The sequence below is a fragment of the Schistocerca gregaria genome, chromosome 1 (assembly GCF_023897955.1).
Source record: "Schistocerca gregaria isolate iqSchGreg1 chromosome 1, iqSchGreg1.2, whole genome shotgun sequence".
NCBI classification, from domain to species: Eukaryota; Metazoa; Arthropoda; class Insecta; order Orthoptera; family Acrididae; genus Schistocerca; species Schistocerca gregaria.
Window position 1 is genome coordinate 1,016,582,949 of NC_064920.1, and position 19,766 is coordinate 1,016,602,714.

The window sequence follows — 19,766 nt, forward strand, 5'->3', positions numbered from 1 at the left end:
CTTTGAACTGGTTCTTCGGAGGACAGGTGGTATCGCACCGTTTTGTTTCCGGTTCGAAGTGATGAACCCATGTTTCAACGGCTGTAACCATGTTCGACAAACAATTGTCGCGTTCAGCCTCGTAACGCGCAAACAATTCGGCACAAATGTACTCCGTTGCTCGTTACGGTATTGCGGTAGGCGGCGAGGTATCTAGCGGGCACACATGTTTTGAGTATCCCAGCTGGTGGACTAGTGTCAGTACTACCAACAAACGAGAACAGATGCGCAGGGAGGTGTTTGTGATCCGCCCATCACCTCGAATGAGAGCGTCCGCACTTGACAACATTGCAGGGGTCACAGCTGTGTGCGGCCGGCCGTCGCGCGGGGTATCGGACAGGTTGGGCGACGTTGGAGTGATGATGACAGACGCCGCGCCCAACGACGCACGGGTTTCGTAGATATTCTGCAAGAGCCTATGAATATCTGCAATGCTCTGGTTTTCTGCCAAAAGAAACTTACGACAGCTCTCTTCTTTGAACGCGCCTCCGTTACTAAACACCTCTTTGAATGTTATGTACAGCTCCGCCACCGACCGGAACTTCCCGTAATTACATGGGCTGCAGCGGGAACATTCCACGATTTCCCCGCAACAAATTACACTTTTTTTCGACAAACTGGCCGAGAAAAATGTTTTGCATTTCTTATTGAATGCCCCTCGTAATTACATTTTACCCCTCAGGGGGTTGTTACCCCTATGTTGGGAACCACTGCTGTAGAGGCAGAACTTGGAATATACTTGTGGCCTGTTCAGCTGATGGTGCGAATGGAGCGATCTAAAGTGATGGTGATTCTCGTGTGCGACTGTGATGGTGTTATCCTAACGCATTACGTTCCTCCACGGTAGACCGTCAATGCACAGCATTACTGTTCGTTTTTGGAGCATCGCCTGCGACCAGCTTTTCTAATTGTAAGAAGCGTCAACACTTTCTGTGCAACCCACCATAATTTTGCACGACAATGCGCGGGCGCAAACAGCAAGCTGTGGCTGCTCCGTTCGGTCGATGGGACCGGGAAGTACTGTACCATTCACCATACTCCCCGGACACAAGTAATTGTGACTTTGATATGATTCAGAAGATGAAGGAACCACTTCGTGGCATTCGCTTCAGAACTGTTCCAGAGATTCGACAGGCAGTAGACTGCTCCATTCGCACCATCAACAAAACAGGGTCTGCTAACGGTGTACTACGCCTTCGACATCGCTGGCGACGGGTTCTACACAGCGCTGAAGACTACTTTGAAAAACAGTCACAGATGTAAACAGGTAACACTATCGGTTGTGAATAAGTAGTTGTCACTAATTTCCAACCCTCGTATTTATGAGGTGTAATGTTAGTGACATTTGCTGTGTTTGAATCTGTCTTGGTGCTTATCGTGGAATTTTTAAAATTGCTGGAGGTACTCTTTAGGCGGGGGAGCACATGTTTGACGAAGCTTGGCCCGAGATTCGCCCCCTACACTTTCATGAATCAGTTACACCCGTCTTCTCTTCTCAGTACTGTTCAGGTGTAGTCCACGCCAGGCGAAACCCCATTTGTCGATAGTCCCGACTGGTCCCAGTACAACATGCGAAAAGTCGGCTGACACCAGTGCCATTTGTAACCTCATATAATGCATTAAGACGTGGCCGGTCATTGAGTCAAAACAGCTCCATAAAGGTACGAGGCAGGGAAGCTGTCTTACCCCTGTCCAAAGTGTCTCCGCCTCACTCACTGCCCTAGCTGGAATGTGTTTCAGGACCCACTCTACACTGCAGGCGCAGGCCAGTGTGGCCGAGCGATTCTAGGCGCTTCAGTCTGGAACCGCGCGACCGCTACGGTCGCAGGTTCGAATCCTCCCTCGGGCATGGATTTGTGTGATGTCCTTAGGTTAATTAGATTTAAGTAGTTCTAAGTTCTAGGGGACCGATGACCTCAGATGTTAAGTCCCATAGTGCTCAGAGCCATTTGAACTATTTCTAAACTGCAGGTGTCTCTGTAAAGGTAGGAATAATGCGAAGGCGTACCATCTGCAGTAGCTCCAAACCTAGAAAATCATTGTGGCACAACCCATGTCAGGGGTAAACTGAAGGGGTCTATGAAGAACTCAACGTGAGCGTGACGCTAAACCTAGGGTCGCTGTCGCCTCCGACATCTTGCAACAGTTTTCATAGAGCTTACGCCGATATTTTTTCATCAAGAGAGCACCATTACTTCAACTCCACATACATGCCGCACCAACCACCATGCGGTGCATGGCGGTGGATACCTTGTACCACTACTGATCATTCTCTTTCCCATTTCCAGTTACAAATGAAGAGAGGGAAAGGCGGCTGCCTATATGCTTCCGTTCAGTTCTTGATTTGTTTTGTTTTACGTCTGTTGTATGTTCGTGGCAGTGGGATCGTTCTGCAGTCTGCCGAAATAGTTTTTCTCAATAGAATTTCACAGAAAGAGCGTCTTCTTCCTCCCAGAGACCCCCATTTGAGATCACGAAGCGTATCCGTCGCGCAAGCCTGTTGATCGAACTTGCCGGTGACAAATCTAGCAGCAGGCCTCGATGTCTTCCTTTCATTCGACCTGATGAAGATTCCAGACGCTCGACAAGTACTCGAAAATGGATCTCATAAGTGTTCCGAACGTGGTCTCCTGCGAGATGACTTTCCTACGTATCTTCCAATAACCCGAAGTTCGCTGTTCACTTTCATTGCAACTAACCTTACATGCTCATTCAGTTTCATGTGCAAATGCTACACTGAGATGAAGAGTTCAGCGTCGGAGAGGAATTCGTGGCGGCATCTAACCAGTCAGAACAGTCGTGATTTAAACAAACAATGTAGTTTCAGCGCGTTTTCGCTATTAATGACACACCTGGTATGCAGCTCTCAGCTTGACGCCCTCAAGGGACGCTTGTGCCTCAAACCGGCCTTGACTGTCTAGCTTCTCGCAGCGCTATTCCTCGTTGCCTCGGAGACGCCAGTGGGCATTCTGGTTACTCGGCCGGCGTACGGAAGGGCCGAAGCCCGGAGGCGCGGCGCGGCGCAATCGCCGGGAAGGTGTGGCGAAACAAACGCGGCGGTGCGGTGGGGTGCGGTGCGGTGCAGCGCGGGTCGCGCGCGGCGAGTAACGAGGCATAATTTGAGGCCGCTGTAAAACGCGGCCGGCCGGCCGGCGTCCGCTCGGCTCGGCTCGTGCGTGGGCGGGCCAGAGTGGACAGACGCGTGACTCACGTCCTGCGCGTCCTCACACGGCCGAGGCGGCGCCTTCGCTCCAGCTGGCGCCGGCCCGGGAACGCCTCGTCCCGCGCTATTTGCACGCCTCTCGCCATCTGCAGGTCAGGTCACTGAAGCACGCAGTGTGTCTTCGCGGCATGACGTCGCTGTCTGATTCCGAACTCCCTTGCAGGAAACAGATTCAAACGTCTGGTTGTTTTACAAATGAGTTATGTATTAAGTACAAAGCGATCTATGAAGAACGCGCCTTTTCAACTGCTTACAGAAACAATACTAACACGTCTTCATGATTTACAAATACGGACGTATTAATGAGTCTTCGGACGTTCATACAGTAAAAAGCACTCACTTTTTAAAGATCACATAGCTGACATGGACACCATATGAACTTCCCCTCACCGATTTGATTCATATGAATTTGATGCGCTGAGCAAGACTACGGCTTCCACACACGTTAAGGAGGGGTAGGACGTCAAACGTGCCGACTTGGAGCAGGAGACGCACCACATGATATTTTATTTTCTACTGTCTATACTTTTACAAATAAATTCAGAAAACTTTGTCAGCATGACCAGGAAGGATTCAGAATTCACACTCATAGCAGTGGAAGTGCAAAAACATAACAAAATAATTTTTTTTTAGGTATGAAATTTCATTATTTTTTCACTTACAGTTAACTGCATTTGTTGCTAAAGGTACATTTTTCTACACAAGTAAGAGAGATACTTTGATGAATTTTGTACAGCATACAAACCATACTTACAGGTGTATGAAAATCTAGAATTTTCCAAATCTATTAAAAAATGTGATAAAAATTGAGATAACTACAAAATTTGATTTTTTTCTGAACAAAGTTTAAAACATAACAGCTCATTCAGTTTTTTCATAAATTAAATAGATTGTAGAGTTTCAGACACCTGTAAGTATGGTTTGTATGCTGTGCAAAATTCATCGAACCGTCTCTCTTACTTATGAAGAAAAGTGTACCTATAGCAACAAATGCAGCCAATAGTAAGTGAAAAAAATGATGAAATTTCACATGTAAAAAGATCATTTTGTTATGTTTTTGAACTTCCGCTGCCAGGAGTGTGAATCCTGAATGCTTCCTGGTCATGCTTACAAAGTTTTATGAATTGATTTGTAAAAGTATAGACAGTGGAAATTAAAATGTCCTGTGGTGGCTGTCCTGCTTCAAGTCGGCCCGTTTGACGTCCCACCTCCTCAACAGGAAGACAACTCCGAACTGTTTTTCGAGAAAAATAAATTCGAAAATTTTATGCGTATTTATACTTTTGTATGGTAGCTAGTACTCGTCGAAAAGGACTGCTTGCATTTTTTTCTGACTGTGCAAAATGTCATTACTAAATGATTTATTTATTATCACTATGCAAAGCGTCATTATTGAATGGTTGCTTTATTATTTTCATAATTGTTTGGGGTAGAAATTTTCGTAATGAGATTGAAAAAAGTCGGTGCACAAGAACTCTCAATCAAATCAGTATAGGCATTTTATTTATACTACCTATACGTGTGCCAAGTATAACGCGTAATCTACGGGGCACTATACGAATCTGGATGATACTGATCGTACAAACATGGGAAACAGTAACAACTGTGACATACATGAGTTGTGGTGAACGCCGAACCTTTGAAAGTGCATGGTTTTCAGTGTATCTATTGCAAAACAAATTTGGGTTACATTCGTAAACGGTTCTTCGTCATAACACAATTTCGTGGTGTTCCAAACGTACCTGTTGTTAGAATTACGCGGGAATGCATAAAGTAACAGTACCGGAAGCGAGATTCCATCCACAGACCCCGCATTTATGAAACTAAGCGCTTATTCGATCGAAGTCCTAGTCGTGGCCCACACGGCCAGGCAATATGAATCATATCGGTGAGGGCAAGTTTGTACGGTTCCCTTGCCAGATGAGCGCTGCATTTATGGGAGAATTCGTGTAGGCGAGGTTGGAAACTGCTACGCGAAGTCTTCTCCAGTACAGAATCGGGGATACCAGCGACTTCTCTGTGGATGTTGGCCCCCAGCGTGGGGAGATTTGCAGGTTGATTTCCGAACACACTGGACGTAAGATAACCCCATAGGAAGAAATTGGGAGACGTCGAATCACGTGAACGTGACCGTGACCAGTCAGGAGACAAGACATCACGCGGTTCGTCCGCTGAGAGACGATCAGTGTGTGCAGTTGTAACGTCCTGTTGATACAATGTGACTGGGCAGGGATGCTGCTGTAACGCAGGTATGGCGGAATTCCGTATCATGGACACACATCGATCGGAAACCACATTTCATGTTGCACCATTGTCGTCTGGAAATAAAATATGGACCGACGATCCCAGCTATAGTGGGTCCACACGACGCTGTTAATTCTGGGCTATGTAGTGGCTTTTCAGGGACGATGTGGGTCTTCAATGCCCCAAAGAGACGATTCCTTCTTCAGATGGCAGTGTACGTTTATACTGCATTTATTGTTTTTTACATTAGTTGCTGACTTCTTGTTAATAGCGGCGGGGTGCTGTTTTCTACTTGGCATCGTTCAGTTTGTAGAAACTTTCTTATTAGCACTTAGACCAAATCAGTTTCGTGATATGTACGTTCTTCATATCACTTCATATGATGGCTAACGTAGACAGGGACCGAAGGATGACCGGGATTAAGTCATCACCCCAGCATCTGCTGGACAGGGCACCCTCTTGCCCTGGAAATGAGAAATCATTTCCAAAGGCGGAAGAACCAGCTGATGGTCAACGGCATAGGATGTGGAAGGCAACGGGAAACCACCACATTAAAGAACTACGGTTATCCCAAGCATCAGCAGTAAACCATGTCAGTATCTTCTGTAAAATTTTCCGGAGATAAAATAGTCCCCCAATCGGATCTCCGGGTGGGGACTGCAAAAGATATAGACAACTTCATATGAAGGAAATGAATCCCAATTTTAACATAGCCACTTGGAATGTGAGAACACTGCTTCAGTGTAGCAAGCTAGAAAATGTAAAACTTGAAATGGAGCGACTGGAAATCGATATCCTGGGCATATCGGAGATGAGATGGCCCCAACCAGGTGATTTCTGGTCTGGAGAATACAGAGTCATTCACACCGGAACTGACCAAGATATACCGGGAATGGGAGGAGTTGGAATAATTTTGAGGAAAAACTATGGCTCACGTGTCAAGGGATATGTGCAATATAGCTCTCGAATAATACTAGTCAAACTTGAAACTAAACCAAAGGACACTGTGATAATACAAATATACATGCCAACATCCAAAGAAGAAGATGCAGTCATTGACGGAATATACGAAGAAATAAGTGATGCGATGAGAAATGTTAAGGGAGATGAAAACCTGATTGCCATGGGGGACTGGAACGCGATTGTGGGTGAAGACCCGGAGGAAGGAATTGTTGGCAAATATGGACTTGGAAGAAGAAATGAAAGAGGTGATCGACTGATCGAGTTCTGCTCAAAGCACCAATTAGTTGTTGCAAACACACTTTTCCAACACCACAAACGAAGAAGATATACATGGAAGGCCCCTGGAGACCTGAGGAGACAACAGATTGACTACATTCTAGTGAAAGCACGTTTTAGGAACCAGATAAAAGATTGCAGGAGCTATCCATCTGCAGACATAGGCAGTGATCATAACCTGGTCATGATGTAAAGTTCACTGAGATTCAAACGTTTGAAGAAGAGACCAGTAAAACTTAAATGGGAATTAGAAAAACTGAAAACTGAGGGACTGGCAAAGCACTATGCTCATGAAACAGACAACCTAATTAAAAATTTTCAACATGGTGGAGTAAATGAAGACTGGAATCAGATTAAATCTGGTATATACAAAGCAGCAGAAAAGATAGTTGGAAGAACTGAGCCCAAAAACAAGAGGAAATGGATTACAGCAGATATTATTGAGCTTATAGAAAACAGAAGATTATACAAAAATGCAACTGAGGAACAAGGAAAAGCTGAATACAGAAGACTAAGGAATTTAGTTAATAGAGAAGCTAGGAAAGCAAAAGAAAATTTTCTTGGAGAAATGTGCAGGAAAGTAGAAGAAAATATGCAAAACGGAAGAACTGATTTAGCCTACAGAACAGCAAATCAATTTTTTTTTAACAAACGTAAAACAGTACTCTCAGGCACAATAGAAAATAAAGAGGGGAAAATGCTGTTTGGTGAAGACATGCTGAAGAGATGGAAAGAATACATAGAGGAGTTGTATGCTGGAACACCTCTTTCGGAGGAAGTAATAGGAAGAGAAGTAGACGAATATGACAAGGGAGATGACATTCTGCAAGAAGAATTTGACAGAGCTCTAAAAGAACTACAGGACAACAAAGCAACGGGTATTGATGACATCCCTGCAGAACTAATAAAGAATGCTGGTGACGGCATGAAAATGATGCTGCTTAAACTTATTAGGTCCATCTATAACACAGGAGAGATACCGACAGACTTCCAGAAATGTATCATTGTTCCTATACCAAAGAAGGCAGCAGCTACAAAATGTGAACAGCACCGAACTCTTAGCCTAATATCACATGCATCAAAAATTCTCATAAAAATAGTTCTGAAGAGAATTGAAGAGAAGGTGGAGGATATGCTGAGTGAAGATCAGTTTGGTTTCAGAAGGGGATTGGGAACAAGAGAGGCGATTCTGGCACTAAGACTCATTATCGAAAAGCAATTACAGAAAAATAAACCAACTTATATTGCCTTTATAGACATGGAAAAGGCATTTGATAACGTTATCTGGCAAGAGATGTTCAGAGTGTTGAGGAAAATTGGAATAAAGTACAAAGAAATCCGCGTGATACTCAGTTTCTATACGAATGAGGTGGCAGTGATTAGGAACTGTCACCAGGAACAACAAGCAAATATTAGAAAAGGGGTAAGACAAGGATGTGCTCTCTCCCCTCTTATATTCAATGCTTACATCCAGGAAGCTATAGACCAAGTTCGAGAAACTACTGAGGTGGGGATCAAAATTAATGGGGAGAAGATAGACATGGTACGTTATGCAGATGATATTGCTATAGTCACGGAGACAGAAGAAGATCTAGAGGAAGTCCTCAGAACAACGGAAAAAATTCTATACTATCAGTATGGAATGAGAATAAACAAGAAAAAGACTAAAGTGATGGTATGCAGTACAGGAGCAGAATATGAACCTCCGAAAATTAGAATTGGAAGAGAGGAGCTGGAAGTGATACAGGAATTTACTTACCTGGGAAGCAAAATCACAAGGGATGGTAGAAGCCGGAAAGAAATTGCGACCAGAATACAAAAGGCCAAAATTGCATTTAATCGGAGAAGGAACTTACTCACCAGCAACAACATCAGTCTGAAAATAAGGAAACGCATCATGAAAGGTTTCGTTTGGAGTGTGGCCCTAAATGGATGTGAAACTTGGACAGTTGGAAGAGCAGAGAGAAGACGGCTAGAGGCCCTGGAGATGTGGTGCTATAGAAGGATGATGAAGATCAGCTGGACAGACAAAGTAACAAATGAAGAGGTGCTTAGAAGAGTACAGGAAACCAGATCTCTGTGGAGGCACATCCAAACAAGAAGAGACAAACTTGTAGGGCACATCCTACGACACAACAATATCATTGGAACAATAGCAGAAGGAGTTATTGAGGGAAGGAATCGGCGGGGGCGACCAAGGATATCATACATGCAACAGATCATGAATGACGTTGGATGTAACACATATGTGGAAATGAAGAGGAAAGCAGACAGAAGAGAGGAATGGCGCTCTGCTGCAAACCAACCTCAGGGTTGAACACTATCTTCTTCACGTTCTTAATAAAATATTTTCTAATCTGCCTGATTTTTTTACCGAGGGGTGGTAGGCATACTCGACTCACATTCGGCATGACGACTGTTCAATTTCCCATCTAGCCATCCACGTTTAGGTTCCGCGCAGTTCCCCTAAAAGCGCTCCAAGCGAAATACCGGGTGGTTCCTTTGTGAAACAGCACGACGATTTCCTTCCCAGTCCTTTTGTACTCAGAGCCCATGCTACGTCTCTCATGAACTCGAGTGTGACAGTATTTAGAACACTAATTTTTCTACCTTCATTATTGTTTGCGATGATGCGGCGAGCAAGGTAACTGGTATCAGAATACCTTCTCAATTTTTGGGATAAAAGTCACTTACACAAGAAGAGAGATACACTGATTTATCATTTTACTGACAGTAACATAGAATTTACGAGTGGTTTAAACGTTTCAAAGAGAGTCGAGAATACGTTGACGACCGCCTGGATGCCGTGGAAGTAGAAAAAAAAATCGTTCTGGAAAATCGCTGCATCATCATCACCACAGTGGCTGCTGGTGGTCTGTCCCTTGGCTCATACCAAGCAACTTTTTTCGAATTTTTGGGCATGAAACGTGTGGCAGAAAAGTTTGTTCCGAAATTGTTGAATGTCGACCAAAAGCATTGTTGGGTAGCCGTCGCTCAGGAATTGCTGAATGAAGTCGACAACGATACAGAACTTCTAAAGAAGGTTATAACTAGTGACAACACAAGGGTATGCGGGTATGACAACGAAACGAAGGCACAATCTTCCAAGTGGGCACTGCCTAAAAAGCCAAGACTGAAAAAAATTCGGCAAGTTCGATCACAAGTGAAGGCCCTTCTCACCGTTTTCTTCAATTACAATGGGGTACTACATCACGAGTTCCTGCCTTACGATCGTCGTAGGGTCAATAAGGAATACTGCAAGGAATACTACCTGAAAGTTATGCAGCATTTGCGTGAGGCCATCCGAAGGAAACGACCAGAATTATGGCAAAATTACTCGTGGAAATTGCTTCACGATAATGCTTCCGCTCACACCTCAATGTCTGTTCGTGATTGCAAAAAAATAGAGCCGTTATGTTGCCTCAGCCGCCGTATTAGTCAGAAATGGCCTACTGCGATGTCTTTCTATCCCAAGCCTGAAGAGAATCATGAAGGCACGTAGTTTTTCAGCCACTGATACGGAAACTGATTTCCAGAAGTGCTAAGATTGGAAAAGGCGCTGGTACACGCACATGTGTGTCATATCCGAAGGGGTTTACTTTGACGGATACAAATTGATTTTGTTGAAGAAAGTGAAGAAAGAAAGACGCTTTAAGAAAAACAAACATTCCCGATACTTTTTCATCTCTCCTCATTATTTATTTATTTAGAGAGGGGGGGAGGGTGTTTCACAATTCGATAAGAATTTAACTTTAGACTGGTACTTTTGGTCTGCGCATTCGTCTTCCGAACTGTTTTAGAAGGCAGGCACGGTCTGTGCCTTTATCTTTTCAGCCACAAGACGCGTTCCTTCACTCCAGACATCTTCGATAAAATGCTACTGGAAGAGAATCAAGTTCTTTCGCGAACTTGAGATAAAATCTAGAAGGAAGATCCAGTGAACTTTCCACATCCTACAAAGAGTGCAGTTGCTTTTCGAGTCCGCTACCACCCTTTTAGAGCAACGAATGATTCGATGGATGGCTGTGAGGGTCTCTGAAACTTTGCCATAAAGGATATTGCTTTCAATTTCAGTGAACTGGCAGCGAACCACATTTGTCAGGAAACGTTCGCTGTGATCATGACTAATGCAAATAGTGAATTCTCTCTTTCCCACGTAAGACAGCTGCGTGAATTTGGTTTTCTACTGCCTTCGAATAAACCACGAAGGAAGGAAGGAAGGAAGGAAGGAAGGAAGGAAGGAACGTTAGTGTTTAACACCCCATCGCCAACAAGGTCATTAGAGACGAAGCAAAAACACCAGTTATGAAAGGGCGTTTTCCGGGTAAAGAAACTCTTGCTTATCACTCAAGGGCACAACCGTAACAGATGTATTGAATCTAATGCTGGTTTGCTACTACTTCCAGGCAGAGCGATTTCAGCCATGCCCTTTTCAGAGGAACTATCCTAGTATTTGCCTTGAGCGATTTACGGGAATTACGGGAGAGCTAAGTCTGGATGGCCGAACGGAGTTTTGAACCGTCGTCCTCCCGAATATGAGTCCAGAGTGCTAGCGACTGCGACACCTCGCTCGGGTTGAAGGAAGCTACTTGTCCTCCGTGTTTTCCGGGTAAAGAAACTCTTGCTTATCACTCATGGGCACAACCGTAACAGATGTATTGAATCTACTGCTGCTTTGCTACTACTTCCAGGCATAGCGTTTCCGAACAAATTCATCATAACGCTGTGATGCAGCAGCTCTTTCACCTGTACCTCGTATCAGACAGGAGCACAAAACTGAAATTGCACATTCGGAATCACTAACGTGTTTATGTAAACTGCTACACGATGTTGAACAGAGTTAACAGAAGATATTTTTAGCAAAAACAGCAACACGTTTAAATTGTCGTCTTCATGTCCCACAATACAGCTTTCGAGCCATTACGTACATGAGATTATTTAATGAAATTTTGTGAAAGTAGACATTGTCGCTGAATTTCTAGCACTGATAAAAACGAATTAATATAGAATCAACCAAGATTATAATTTCTACGATTTTTCCGATATAAGTAATTATAATATGGATATTAAATTGAAAATTGTCTTCTTTAACTTCTGCACGCCCCACTTCGGAAATACTATCGAGAGCAGCAAAAAGTCTCCAGTTTTCAACGAGTAATAATTTATAGCGCGTTTAAAGTAAGGTGCGACTTTCCACAGTTCAGCACGTAGCGAATGGAGGGAAGCGTAGTTGCCAGCATGTGTAACGCGCGCCAGCAAATGACCACAGTACAATGCCGGTCCTACTCGGCGCGGAATGTGGCAGGGTTGCTTGACTGTGTGAACAGCAAGCTGGCCGATCTGCGGTCTTTCTTTAGAATCGTTTCAAAAACGATTCGCTAATAAACTCTCATTCTCACACATCCTATAGTTTAAGTCGTCAGCTTCATGACGAACCACATATTTCGTTAATGGTCATAGTTGCTGTTATACAAATATTTCGGTAGTGGGTAAATTACTGCACGAAATTTTTAGTTTGCAGTGAAATATAGGTGCCGCTACGAATTTGTGTTTGATGCTTGTTATGTTACATGTTGCTGTGTATTAAATGTTGATAATGATTTACTCTTTAAACTTGTCGCGATATCGCTGTGTTTCCAATCCCGAGAAAATGGAAAGTACATAAAGCACACCGACAAGATCTCGTGTGTTAGTGAAAAAATGGAATGGAATATTCAGAAACTCCTCGTATCTCATAAATGTTTTTGTGATGTCGAAATAAGATATTGGCAAATGATAACGATTACAAGACCATTTTGCCATATGGGTAATATGCGGAATTTCCGTATCTACAGCGATATTCAAGGTACTACAGATTTTTGAACGAAAAAAATATTATTGAGGGCCATGGTGAAACGAGAATTGCTATAGACTTTGTAACAATATAAATGAAGTTACAAGTTTATTTTTAAACTGAGAATTTGCTGTTTAATGAACTATTGACCTGACTCGCACTCCCCAATGTTAGTGAGATGAATATTTCTAAACTCTTCTGTATTTTAACAAGAGAAGCAGATTTTAACGTGGCAACAGGAGACGTCCTTCATGATCAATGTCTCCTCAACTACCTTATCAGTATTATGGCTGATAACTCAAGACCGTTCCTGTCGTATAACATTTGCAGCGGCTTCTTTTATCAGCATTTCGGTCTCAGAAAACGTAAACTTCTTGCTGTTTTTTGCCACATTACTTTTCACTTAGGATTTAAATGAGCATGATACGGATGAAGCCTGATTGAACTATGGCCTTTATCGTTATCCAGTTAGTCGACATGGTGCCGTGAAGTTTTGGCTTGTACACCACTACAAATTTCATTACCTACACCTTAGACGTACCAAATTGAACTTTATCTCACGGAACATTACTTTGTACCCAGAGAAAAATAAAGGCTTTCGGCCACCGCATTGTTGGTGCTTTATGCATCACAGAGTGATATGGCGTTCTGTCTATTACTATTGTCCAATTCTGAGGAATGTTTTGCAGCAGACCGTTATCTTCCCAGGCGGTGGTCCTGTTCTTGGACGACACTGATTGCAAATCTCTTATTCAGATGTACTGCACTCCTTATTGCAACGCCCACACAAAACATGTTCACAATACCTGACGACTGCACAATATGTCAACGCCAGAAAATTAGACTTTACTACGACCTAACAAACTTAAACGCTGATGCACCTAATGCGTGACACCACTTGGCACTGTTTACTCAAGGTGTGGCAAGAGAGGCGCTTTACCAGCCGAACCGCTGACGGCGTGGTAGCGTTAGCCGGCTCGTGTTACCCAGGCAACAGCGTCACATCCCCCTCCGGTCAGCCGAACGTCAAAAGCCGCAACTAATATTAAACGAGCTGTAACGAACCATCGGTGCCCCGATTCATTAAGACTTTATATAGCATTTTTCTGGCAGTTGGCTCTTAGTGGAAGTGGCAAATTTGTGTATGCTGCTGCTGTTTATTTTCTCAATACTGTACACCTTACAACACGGAAATGTTTAACTTTACAGCTTTGCCATGTTTGTCGCATGATATGTGGAAATTTATTAGTCACCTGATAATTTTTTTTAAAAAATTTCGATTGCCTATCATCTAATTCTATAAGCGAACTTTTCTTTTTGTACGAAATGTAGCTAGACGCAGAGATTATACCGCCAATCAAAGTAGTTACATTTATCCATATTATCCATAATTAAGCACATGAAGATGGTAATTTTATTTTGTTGCGTATACGTCTTAAAACACCAGACGCTTTGGTTACAGCACCGTCAAAGGATCCACTATAAATAGCGAAATCTAACTTCGACAAATTTTCGGGGGTTGTTCACGGATATTTTCTGGGTATTTTTGTATGTTGTTTATTATTGTGGTCTTCAGTCCTGAGACTGGTTTGATGCAGCTCTCCATGCTACTCTACCCTGTGCAAGCTTCTTCATCTCTCAGCACCTACTGCAACCTACATCATTCTGAATCTGCTTAGTGCATTCATCTCTTTGTCTCCCTCTACGATTTTTACCTTCCACGCTGCCCTCCAATACTAAATTGGTGATCCCTTGATGCCTCAGAACATGTACCAACCGATCTCTTCTTCTAGTCAAGTTGTGCCACAAACGTCTCTTCTCCCCAACCCTATTCAATACTTCCTCATTAGTTATGTGATCTACCCATCTAATCTTCAGCATTCTTCTGTAGCACCACATTTCGAAAGCTTCTATTCTCTTCTTGTCCAAACTATTTATCGTCCATGTTTCACTTCCACACATGGCTGCACTCCATACAAATACTTTCAGAAACGACTTCCTGACAAATCTATACTCGATGTTAAATTTCTCTCCTTCAGAAACGCTTTCCTTGCCATTGCCAGTCTACATTTTATATCCTCTCTACTTCGACCATCATCAGTTATTTTGCTCCCTAAATAGCAAAACTCCTTTAATACTTTAAGTGTCATTTCCTAATATAATTCCCTCAGCAGCGCCTGATTTAATTCGACTACATTCCATTATCCTCGTTTTGCTTTTGTTGATGTGCATCTCATATCCTCCTTTCAAGACACTGTCCATTCCGTTCAACTGCTCTTCCAAGTCCTTTATTGTCTCTGACAGAATTACAATGTCATCGGCGAACCTCAAAGTTTTTATTTCTTTTCCATGCATTGTAATACCTACTCCGAATTTTTCTTTTGTTTTCTTCACTGCTTGCTCAATATATAGAGTGAATAACATCGGGGAGAGGCTACAACCCTGTCTCACTCCCTTCCCAACCACTGCTACCCTTTCGTGCCGATCGACTCTTATAACTGCCATTTGGTTTCTATACAAATTGTAAATAGCCTTACGCTCCGTGTATTTTACCCCTGCCACCTTCAGAATTTGAAAGAGTATTCCAGTCAACATTGTCAAAAGCTTTCTCCAAGTCTGAAAATGCTAGAAACGTAGGTTTGCCCTTCCTTAATCTACCTTCTAATGTAAGTCGTAGGGACAGTATTGCCTCACGTGTTCCAACATTTCTACGGAATCCAAACTGATCTTCCCCGAGGTCGGCTTCTACTAGTTTATCCATTCGTCTGTAAAGAATTCGTGTTAGTATTTTGCAGCTGTGGCTTATTAAACTGATTGTTCGGTAATTTTCACAGCTGTCAACACCTGCTTTCTTTGGGATTGAAATTATTATATTTTTATTGAAGTCTGAGGGTATGTCGCCAGTCTCATACATTTTGCTCGCCAGATGGTAGAGTTTTGAAAGGACTGGCTATCCCAAGGCTGTCAGTAGTTCTAATGGAATGTTGTCTACTCCCGGGGCCTTGTTTTGACTCAGGTCTTTCAGTGCTCTGTCAAACTCTTCACGCAGTATCGTATCTCCCATTTTATCTTCATCTACATCCTCTTCCATTTCCATAATATTGTCCTCAAGAACATCGCCCTTCTATAGACCCTGTATATACTTCTTCCACCTTACTGCTTTCCCTTCTTTGCTTAGAACTGGGTTTCCATCGGAGCTCTTGATATTCATACAAGTGGTTCTCTTTTCTCTAAAGGTCTCTCTAATTTTCCTGTAGGCAGTATCTATCTTACCCCTAGTGAGATAGGCCTCTACATCCTTACAATTGTCCTCCAGCCATCCCTGCTTAGCCATTTTGCACTTCCTCTCGATCTCATTTTTGAGAAGTTTGTATTCCATTTTGCCTGCTTCATTAACTGCATTTTTATATTTTCTCCTTTCATCAAATTCAATATTTCTTCTGTTACCCAAGGATTTCTACTAGCCCTCGTCTTTTAACCTACTTGATTCTCTGCTGTCTTCACTACTTTATCCCTCAAAGCTACCCATTCTTCTTCTGTTTTTCTTTCCCTCATTCCTGCCGTTTGTTCCCTTACGCTCTCCCTGAAACTCTGTACAACCTCTGGTTCTTTTAGTTTATCCAGGTCCCATCTCCATAAACTCCCACCTTTTTGCAGTTTCTTCAGTTTTAACCTACAGTTCATAACCAATGGATTGTGGTCAGAGTCCACATCTGCCCCTGGAAATGTCTTACAATTTAAAACCTGGTTCCTAAATCTCTGTTTTGCCATTATATAACCTATCTGAAACCTGTCATTATCTCCAGGCTTCTTCCATGTATACAACCTTCTTTTATAATTCTTGAACCAAGTGTTAGCTATGATTAAGTTATGCTCTGTGCAAAATTCTACCAGGCGGCTTCCTCTTCCAATTCTTATCCCCAATCCATATTCACCTACTACGTTTCCTTCTCTCCCGAATTCCAGTCACCCATGACTATTAAATTTTCGTCTCCTTTCACTATCTGAATAATTTCTTTTATTCCATCATACATTTCTTCGATTTCTTCGTCATCTGCAGAGCTAGTTGGCATATAAACTTGTACTACTGTAGTAGGCGTGGGCTTCGTGTCTATCTTGGCCACAATAATGCGTTCACTATGCTGTTTGTAGTAGCTTACCCGCACTCCTATTTTTTTTCTTCATTATTAAACCTACTCCTGCATTACCCGTATTTGATTTTGTGTTTATAACCCTGTAGTCACCTGACCAGAGGTCTTGTTCCTTCTGCCACCGGACTTCACTAATTCCCACTATATCTAACTTTAACCTGTTCATTTCCCTTTTTACATTTTGTAACCTACCTGCCCGATTAAGGGATCTGACATTCCACGCTCCGATCCGTAGAACGCCAGTTTTCTTTCTCCTGGTAACGACATCCTCTTGAGTAGTCCCCACTCGGAGATCCGAATGGGGGACTATTTTACCTCCGGAATATTTTACCTAAGAGGACGCAATCATCATTATCCATACAGTAAAGCTGCATGTCCTCAGGAAAAATTGCGGCTGTAGTTTCCCCTTGCTTTCAGCCGTTCGCAGTACCAGCACAGTAAGGTCGTTTTGGTAAGTGTTACGGGGCCATATCAGTCAATCCTCCGGACTGTTGCCCCTGTAACTACTGAAAAGGCTGCTGCCCCTCTTCGGGAACCACGCGTTTTGTCTGGCCTCTCAACAGATACCCCTCCGTTGTGGTTGCACCTATGGTACGGCTGTCTGTATCGCTGAGGCACGCAAGCCTCCCCACCAACGGCAAGGTGCATGGTTCATGGGGGGAAGTATTTTTTTTTGTACATTCTTAAGCTCTAAGGAGCCAACGGAGATAACAGGTTTCTTATACATATTTTTGTATAAGAAACCCATTATCTCCGTTGGCTCCTTAAAGCTTAAGAATGTAAATATGATTTATCATGTTGTTAATTACCTGTGTTTCTGTGAAAATACCTTCCGGAGAAGACACACAGCTCGCTAACAACAGCAGCCTACTGCAATCTTAGACGTTCGTGTTGCCGGAACGGAAGAGGGCGCTATGCACCCGTGCCACTAACCATCGAAGATGACACAGGTCCAGAGTTGATGCATGTTTGTAATGGCCTATAATGCGTGCGTTTATCTGATTTGTGGCTTCGTTAAGCATGACATTAAGTATCTGTACAATTACGGGTGAATCAGCCGAACAGTAGGCTAACATATAGTCCATCAAATTCACATATATAGCCTACTGGCATGAAAAGAAAATTCCTGACAGATTAAAACTGATTTTTAGGGTCGGGACAAGAACCGCGAACTTTCCCTTTCGCAGGCAATCCTCCAGTTGCCATAGTTTTAAATCCACCTGGATATTTCAAAATAGCTTACACTGTGGAAGGAATTGCTTTGGATTACTAGCAACAGGCGCATGTAGCACCGGGTGCCAGAATGTACGTCTCCCATACCCCCAACTCCACTCGTCCAGGTGTGAGGACTGCCAGCACAAGTGTATGACATTAATATTGGCCAATAGCATATCAAAAAATTTCTAAATTTATGAAGTACATGTAAGTAAATCAGTTTTAAATTCATCAAATCAATAATTGGCTTAAACGTGGATTTTAAAACTTTGATTCGCTGAAATTTAGCTCTACAAAGCTGAAATATTAATAATAATGTTTTAGTATAAAAAGATCGTATGGAAGTTTCCGTAGCGTTACGTTCAATAGCTTTAAAACTAAGGAGCTGTAAATTTTACCCAACAATATTGTAAAATTTAACAGATTATCTAACCGTCAGGTCTAAGTTAGGTTCTAGATATTTCTGCGCCATCTTCCGGCAAGAGTTACCAAATTTCATGGGAATTAATATCTTGTTAAGTGACATAGCGAGGACAGAAAGCACACTTCAGTTTTTCAAAATTCTATTTAAAAATCATACTAGCCGTAAATACGCGAATAGAGAATCGAAATTTAAACGGTACAATCTAAACATTTGTCTTCTGTAAAAAAACAGAAAATAAGTATAACCGCAATTGAGAGGGTTATTAGAAATTTAATGTGGCAAGAGGGATGTTTTGAAGTAAGGTGTTGGGTGCGCTGGCGGTCAAGAATCGTTCGCTTTTCGCACCGAGAGCGTGAAAACAACCCTGTTACAGCGTTGTGTGTCAGTGCGTGTCAGTTCGGTGCGTCCGGCAATGAATTCACTTGTGAAGGCAAGCGCAAGCGTCAGAGAGAGCCTGAAATGGCTGTATGCAAAAAACCGTTGAGTAACAGCGAGACGGACCACGATCGTATTTAATTTGCGTTGTATAAAGTCGGACTTTCGTGTGGACATATGACAATATTGTTTACCTCATCAGTTTTGGTTTTGTGCGTTTTTGTACGTCGCCCATATTCAAAATCCACGTGGCAAGTGGAGCATTAGACATCCACTGTCAAACAAGTAATATTTCTGAGTAGCCCAGTCGATGTGAAAATACAACTGAACCTGCAGTTGGGGGAACCCTGAATAATATTTCGAAACTGGACTAAGTGGACGTTTCGTGAGAGATGTTAATATTTTGCTCGTGTTAAAGTACGGACATTTTCAAATATGAATTTTCTCTCAAAAAACAATAGTGAAGTAACTTTAGGAGCTATTTGCTCATTCCTTCACATTATCGAATAAGAGTTATTTTACAGCTATGCAGAGCTGGAAATGTCAGAAAGCGGAAGGCAATGCACGAGTCGAATATATATTAGGATAAAATCAACTGTTTAAACCAACCCGCTGCACCACCAAGCAATGCTTCTGAAAGATTCACTCTAGAACGGCTGTGTAATCTTATGTCTAAGTTACCACAGCAACGAATACCATTCTGAATTTCCTGGAAGCACGGTATTTAAAGAAAAATTTGCTGCTTTTAGCAATGATTTTCAACCTACAAGAAGCTAGGGATGCGAAAATGTGACTATTCTAGCATAATGCATCACTGTTTGAACATTTTAGTTCGCAGTTTTACCTGTCCAATCATTCGCATATTCTTCTGTCTTTCTAGTTACCAATAATTACAAGACACATGAAGACTGACAGCACTGAGCACGGGACTCAGTAAGCTTTCACACGCAGTACAACGTACTAAGCGCTAAGATGGAAATCTGAAACGATTAACGGATTGTGTCCAGTTTTATTGCTTTACAT

The 19,766-nt window shown here is 42.6% G+C and overlaps 1 protein-coding gene across 1 annotated transcript in view; it reads right to left on the minus strand.

The window, feature by feature from the left end:
* Positions 1 to 19,766, minus strand: part of LOC126278886 (probetacellulin-like) — a 408,506-nt gene that overhangs the window by 358,746 nt on the left and 29,994 nt on the right. The gene's annotated exons all lie outside the window — the stretch shown is intronic.